The 7,012-nt window shown below is 37.7% G+C and overlaps 1 protein-coding gene across 1 annotated transcript in view; it reads left to right on the forward strand.

The window, feature by feature from the left end:
* LOC103506780 (receptor-type guanylate cyclase gcy-28-like) overlaps positions 1-7,012 on the forward strand; it is a 95,635-nt gene that overhangs the window by 22,785 nt on the left and 65,838 nt on the right. The window lies entirely within an intron of this gene.

Raw genomic sequence — 7,012 nt, forward strand, 5'->3', positions numbered from 1 at the left:
TAGCTTAACTCTTGTGGCACTCCTGACTTCAAGTGGGCACTTGATGGCGTAGGCAGCCGGTCTTTGTAGTCTTGTATTTGTCTTAGTTCTATTTTGAGATGACCTTAAGTATCTTCATGAATATTCAGCAAATCTCATCTTGATTTCGGTTGGAATATACTCGCGATATTGGGTTGTGAAAAAATTGAACTTGAGATTTATCTGGATATATATATATATATTTTTTTTTGCTATTATTATTTTATTTTTTACTCTCGATATTCTTTATTTTGCTGTGTATGATTTTAAGTGGTATACCCACGAGGTCTGGAGTATCTAAAGAGATTATGAACTCCAGAGATTTTGACTCGTCCACTGTCTGAGGCTGTAACTTTGTCCACAGTAGACTTAGGTCAAGTTTTACTTTACCAGCGTGGATTGTCTCAGGATTGAGTTCAATCCGAGGTTGACCTAGGTATTAAGTATAGGAAAATCCTCGTTTCATCTCAATCCCGAGTTGGTAAACCCCAGCATTAGAGATTTGAACGTGTGATTTCAGTATTTTCAAGGGAGGTAACTGACTGCGATAAAGACAAAGTGTACCTACCTATATCGTACCTTTTTATTATTTTTAGTCTAAATGGCTTAAACGAGAACTATTCAAAGGGCAAACGGAGTACCGTTTGGTGCTAGTAGGAAGGGAGGTAACTGACTGCGATAAAGACAAAGTGTACCTATATCGTACCTTTTTATTATTTTTAGTCTAAATGGCTTAAACGAGAACTATTCAAAGGGCAAACGGAGTACCGTTTGGTGCTACATGAAATTTGTACTATGTATTTTGATTCAATTGAATGTTGCACATTGCATATCTAAAGATTTTCCGGGCTGTCACAGAAATTGAAATGCTTGGTTTCAAATAATTCAAATGCTTGTGTGGTGTCTAATTATTAATTACTGGTGGGTGGTTGACCTGTCCTTTGTACGGGACCACCACATACACACACCACACAAACAAACAACACGGGCAGACAAAGGAAAATCATAAAGTTTAAACTCAGTTCGTTCATTCAATTTTCACTTTCCGTTTCCATTATTTATCCAGGCATCTCTGTGAGTAAAATAGAAAATAAAAATATTAAGTACCTACGTGATAAAATTGATAAATAATAAATACCTACCTAAAACTAATTTTGTAGGCACCTGCCAACCTTTTTCAAGATTCCCTTTCATTTTCGAAGCACGCCATTTTTGGTCTCTTTTACGATTTTGTAAATAAAGGTCATACCAGGAATTCTTTTCACACAGTATTACGAGTTTTCTCGTACATATCAGTATTATTGTACCATGTAGCTCTATATTACGATGATATAATGACCAGTGCTTTACGAAGTGGGGATGCGTGGGTACAAAAGAAAACATTTGAGATAGGTACATAAAAAATAATAGCCAAATACCTAATATAAAATGACGTATTCTATGTATGAAAGGCGCTTTATTCTTTGTAGCCGTTTGTTTACTTTTTCCCAAAATAAACAACGTAAAAACTCATCACATCCTTTACAATGAAAAGTGTAAAATGTTTGTACAGTATATAGATTAGCTATGGTTGAGGAACGTCTACTATTGTGGGAAAGTGCCTATACATAAAATCAATATTCGGGGCAATCCGGGCTGGAATTCCATATTCGATACATAAATAAGGTGGGCAACTGGACATACTATGTATCTAATACGACATAAAGGACAGGGTTTATACGCGACCTGGAAAAACTGGAAAACCTGGAAAAGTCATGGAATCTGAAAATCGGTCAAAAAGTCATGGAAAAGTCAAGGAAAATCGTGAAAATTTAAAGAAAACCTGGAAAAGTCACGGAATTTGCCACCCGGTCAAAATTTCAAAATGTTCAAATTAAATATCAAGTTTTTCCGAAAAACGGCCTGCGGCGCATTGCCCCTCATATTCCTTGACTTTCTGCATATTGCATATTTTATTTAAATGAAGGGGTAATCTTACTGATTTTTAAGTACCTCCGCCCCCTAATTATCTGGAAAACTCGTGCAAATTTTCTGGAAAAGTCATGGAATTTCATTTCGGGAAAAGCGTATAAACTATAAACCCTGCAGGAATACAGGTACATAATACTAACCAGGGTAGAGGTCCATTTTCCTTTCGCGATTTCCGCTCTTCTGAAGGTCGTTTCCCTTCTTTTGGTGTGATAGCACCTGGACCAAACCCATAAGAAATCTAAATCGGAATCAGTTCCGAAAGGAAAATACAACTCAATCGTTCTCAGGAAGAAGGGCCTTTTTTAGTTATTAGGAAAAATAGTATAGGCCCCTCTTCCGGGGAATGATTCAACTCATCTAACCACTGTCTCAATAAAAGCTGGATTGTCAATAGCTCAACTTATGACTGACAGTCATGAAAAATTCTCGACAGATAAATGTACGTTACTTTTATGACCCGTGCAGTCAACATGCTGCGTGAAATTTTTATTACATTTCCCTCACTAAAAGCCTTTTTCAGATCTCTTTTCCTCCCTTCCCTCTCTCTTTCTCTCTCTCTCCTCTCTATTTCTCTCTCCCGCTCTCTCTTTCTCTCCCTTCCTCTTTCTCTCCCTCTCTCTCCCTGCCTCTCTCTCTGTCTCTTCCGCCCTCCCTCTCTTCTCCGTTTGAGAGAGATTTTGCCGGAAAAAGGCACTTTTTTTAAATCTACAGAAAGAAAAAAATGCCCCCAGGTTAATACAGAAGGATATAGACGAAATTATGTGGATGGCAAACTGTGACAAAGGAGGAAGAGGGGGAGAATCAGCTGAAGAGGAGGACGGAGGAAAACGTAAAAAATAATGGCGGAAGAGAATTAGACGGAGAAGGTGGAATAAAGACTTAAAGAGAAGAGAGAAAAGGAAGATAAATAAGGGAAATAATTGGTGGAGGGGTGGACGAAGGGAGTAAAGATTGTAAAAAATGGGAGGGGGGAAGATAAGGGGAAATGGGGAGAAGGGGAAGTAAGAGAAAGAGAAGAATAATACTGTCGTCATTACATCTTGCTTTCAGGCCTTCAGGTTCTAAACAAATAAAAGATATGACATTAATAAGGTTAATAACGATACCCTAGTAAATAAAGAGAGTATAGTCACTAAGAGCTTGGAGCCCAATGATAACAAGCAAGCAAATAAAGAAGATGATTACGAGGAGAAAATATTGATTAGAATTAATGTTTACTTGATTAGATTTCTATTGTAGAGTTAGATCTTGCAATGTAGTGTCTTCTCGAACCAAAAACTAAAAGTGCCTTGGGCGGCTTGGGCCTGAATTCATAGACGCGAGGCGTGACAAAATGGTCCATGATTTGTAAAAAATCTGGTGTGAACATCACACGACTTTCCTTATCCTATTAAATGATGCTTATTTGAGTGTTCTTTTACAATATATCTCTAACCGTTATGTCGCTATAGCTGAAAACCGCCGAAAAACGGTCGAAATCTGTCCAAAAGCGGTCAAAATACCGCCAAGGCAAACGTTTTGTGGTTGCATCTTTGTCACATTTGGGAAACTACATACCCAATTTCAAAGTCTCTAGCTTATACCGTTCCCGAGATATTGTTAAATTACACCGAAAACCGCCAAAAGCGGTAAAATGCCGCCAACCGTTGCACGCGGCTCTAACCAAAAGCTTCTGTCGCATCCTTGTCACATTTACAGCTACATACACAAATTTCAAGTCTCTAGCTCCTTACCGTTCTCGAGATATTTTGTTTAACAGACAGACAAGACACACAGAGACACACAGACAGACACCACAGACACACACACGGACCAATGGCTGAAACTTTGGATTTAGGCCTCTAGGGACCGGCTCAAAACGTGTTTTGACACTAAAAACTGACCATCGAAAATTTGACCCGATTTACATTACTTTCCTTCTCTATAAGTATAAGGAAAGTAAAAACTATACTTTGTCAATGATAACGATAAGTTAATGATATACTCTTATTTATCACAAAATATACTATACAAAGTCTTTGGCTCCTGTTCAATTCACGTGCCCGCTGGACTACATTAACTGAACTTCAATAGTGATATTTATTTGCGGGTGGCAGAAAAATAATAGAAGGAGAAGTTCAGCCAATCCGAAACACCTATCAGCACTAGCTCATTAATCCTTTCTGACTTTCAACATTATTTCTAGAACTAATAAGTTAGCAGCAACCACCTGGACATAGTATAACTCATGATCTATCGTTGAATCTAGAGAGCTATACAGAGAAAAGAGTCTGGAAACAAACTTGATAAAAAGTAGAGAGAGAGCACAATATGTTACTAGAATAGTGGATGAGTCAAAATTACGAAATAAGATGAAGATATAAAATAAGAGTAAAATTAGTGGATGTGCAAAAATTACAAAGAATAAAATTATTTATGTGCCAAAGATGACTAGGAATAAAATTGGCGGACCTGTGGAAAAGTAAATTTTCAAAATGAATTTTACACATGAATTAGGTACCATCACGTTCGTCCTTTTCTATTTGATTCTGGCTATATATGATATCCCTACTTATGTATTCTTGTTCTGTAGGAAGGTACCTACGTCCTACATAGGTCTTCTTCTTCTTCTTCTTCTTCTTCTTCTTCTTCTTCACCTTTTCCCGTGTGCAGACGGGGTCGGCGTTTTTCGTCAGCCTCTCAATCAGCCCTAACTAGGGTGATCGCTTTGGGCTGACATTTGGTTTTGGCTATAAATTTTACGAGTGGATGCCCTGCCCTCTCAACCCTTGCTATTTCTTTAGCAAGGGAAATTCAGGCTGGTATACTCCCTATTTATAGTCACCCAGCGAGCAGCGAGACCAAGCTGGTCTACTCCCTGTTTAACGTCCCCCAGCCAGACAAGTGAATGTACTTGTATTGTAGGTACAGAAATAGGTGTTGTGTCTTTGTTTGATAGACTTGAACGTCAGTGTATAACTGTTGAGGTCTGTAGTGGGAGGCTTTTCGGCGAAAACCTACCCACCTACTCACATTAACCTCACCCAGCCTGACTGGAGCGACTGAGGTCTTTAAAGTCATTGTCATACGATTGCCCAGATGGTCACCCATTCCGATACTAACCGAAACGTTGTCTTCAGTGATCCATTGAGAACTGGTAGATTCAACTTGCTGTCGCCCTTGGCAGATGTTGTGTCAGGGAAAAGCTTACCACTGATTCAGAGAAATCTAATTTTCTCTGGATTGATGGTAATAAAAGGGAAAAAGGTTTTTAAATTTATTTTAAGAGCAATTTTTATGATAGTTTCGGCATTTTTTATCTAGGTAAATTGCGGTCACAATATTCTCTTGCTGTTCTGTGGATAATTTTCAGTTTTATTACCATGCATTTTAGTATTTTTTTTTTTTTTTACTAGGTATGTATTGAAGATAACACATTGATAGGAGCATTTTCATACATACTTCCACCTACGTAACTCAAAAGTAACATCGCCGTTAACTCCAAAACGGATAAATAGCATTAAACTTTGATCCCCTCAGGTCGCATTATTTCAGCTCCAACAAGGAGAAGAAACTTTGCTTCCAATCCCGAATTTTCACGCGGGGTTAATGGGTTTGAAAAATAAATTGCCTGAAAACGGCATAGAAAAAGTTCCAAACATCATGTGGAAATAAAAAATTCGCATTTGTGTCTGATAAAAAAAATCTATTATTGAAGATAACACATTGATAGGAGCATTTTCATACATACTTCCACCTACGTAACTCAAAAGTAACATCGCCGTTAACTCCAAAACGCCCCTCCTCTTTCGCTCTCCTTTCCTTATGATATTAACCTTCCCTGGTGCAGGGAGGGAATTTCAATAGAGACAGATGATGATGATCAATTAAAAGAATATTATTAATAGAAAATAATAGACAAGGTTATTGAAATATACTAAGTACTAATTAGGTATATTAACTCCTTTGAAATGAATGTAAATAAGATGAGTTGCATATCCCCAAAGGGAAATTAGTTAAAAACTCCTATACCGTACTTTAGATAGACTCCTATTGAAAGTTGTTCATCGTATGAAGAAATAGACAGAGAGAGGAGAGAGAGTGAGTGAGAGGAGAGAGAGTGTGAGTGAGAGTGGAGAGAGAGTGTGAGTGAGAGAGAGAGACAGAGTGAGAGAGGAGAGAGAGAGAGAGACAAAGAGAGTGAGAGGGGGGAGAGAGTTGTTGAATAATAAAGAGTTCAATGGTGTGAAAAGAAGAGAGAGAGAGAGAGAGAGAGAGAGAGAAGAGTTATCGACAGTAAAAGATAAGTTGAAAACATAAATAAGGTGGAAGAATGAAAAGTTAAGAGAGAGAGAGAGAGCGAGCGACTGTGTGTGTGTGAGAGAGAGAAACAGAGAGAGAGAGAGAGAGAACGGAAAAAGAACCCCATTAGAAACTGATATCAGGAAAAGGGAAAAAAAATTAAATATTCCCAAATGTTTTTAACTACGTGGTTAAATAATTATGAAAAAATATTTTTAATCCCAAACTGTTAAGCAAAATTATATAAATAGAAATCACAATCGCATGAATAAAATTACACAAACATAACTTACACTCAGCAAAAAGCTGCGCTGATAAGTTTTGTGAAGTTTAGCACCCATAGATAACAAAATCTAGGAAGAGGAGGAGGTGGAAGAGAATACGGATGAGGAGGAGAAGGAAGGTGATGAAAAGGAGGAGAAGGAGGTAGAGGATTGCAGCTGAAGCAGAATAATAGATTTTTTTTATCAGACACAAATGCGAATTTTTTATTTCCACATGATGTTTGGAACTTTTTCTATGCCGTTTTCAGGCAATTTATTTTTCAAACCCATTAACCCCGCGTGAAAATTCGGGATTGGAAGCAAAGTTTCTTCTCCTTGTTGGAGCTGAAATAATGCGACCTGAGGGGATCAAAGTTTAATGCTATTTATCCGTTTTGGAGTTAACGGCGATGTTACTTTTGAGTTACGTAGGTGGAAGTATGTATGAAAATGCTCCTATCAATGTGTTATCTTCAATA

The sequence above is a fragment of the Diaphorina citri genome, unplaced genomic scaffold (genome assembly GCF_000475195.1).
Source record: "Diaphorina citri unplaced genomic scaffold, Diaci psyllid genome assembly version 1.1 scaffold262, whole genome shotgun sequence".
In the NCBI taxonomy this organism is placed as follows: domain Eukaryota; kingdom Metazoa; phylum Arthropoda; class Insecta; order Hemiptera; family Psyllidae; genus Diaphorina; species Diaphorina citri.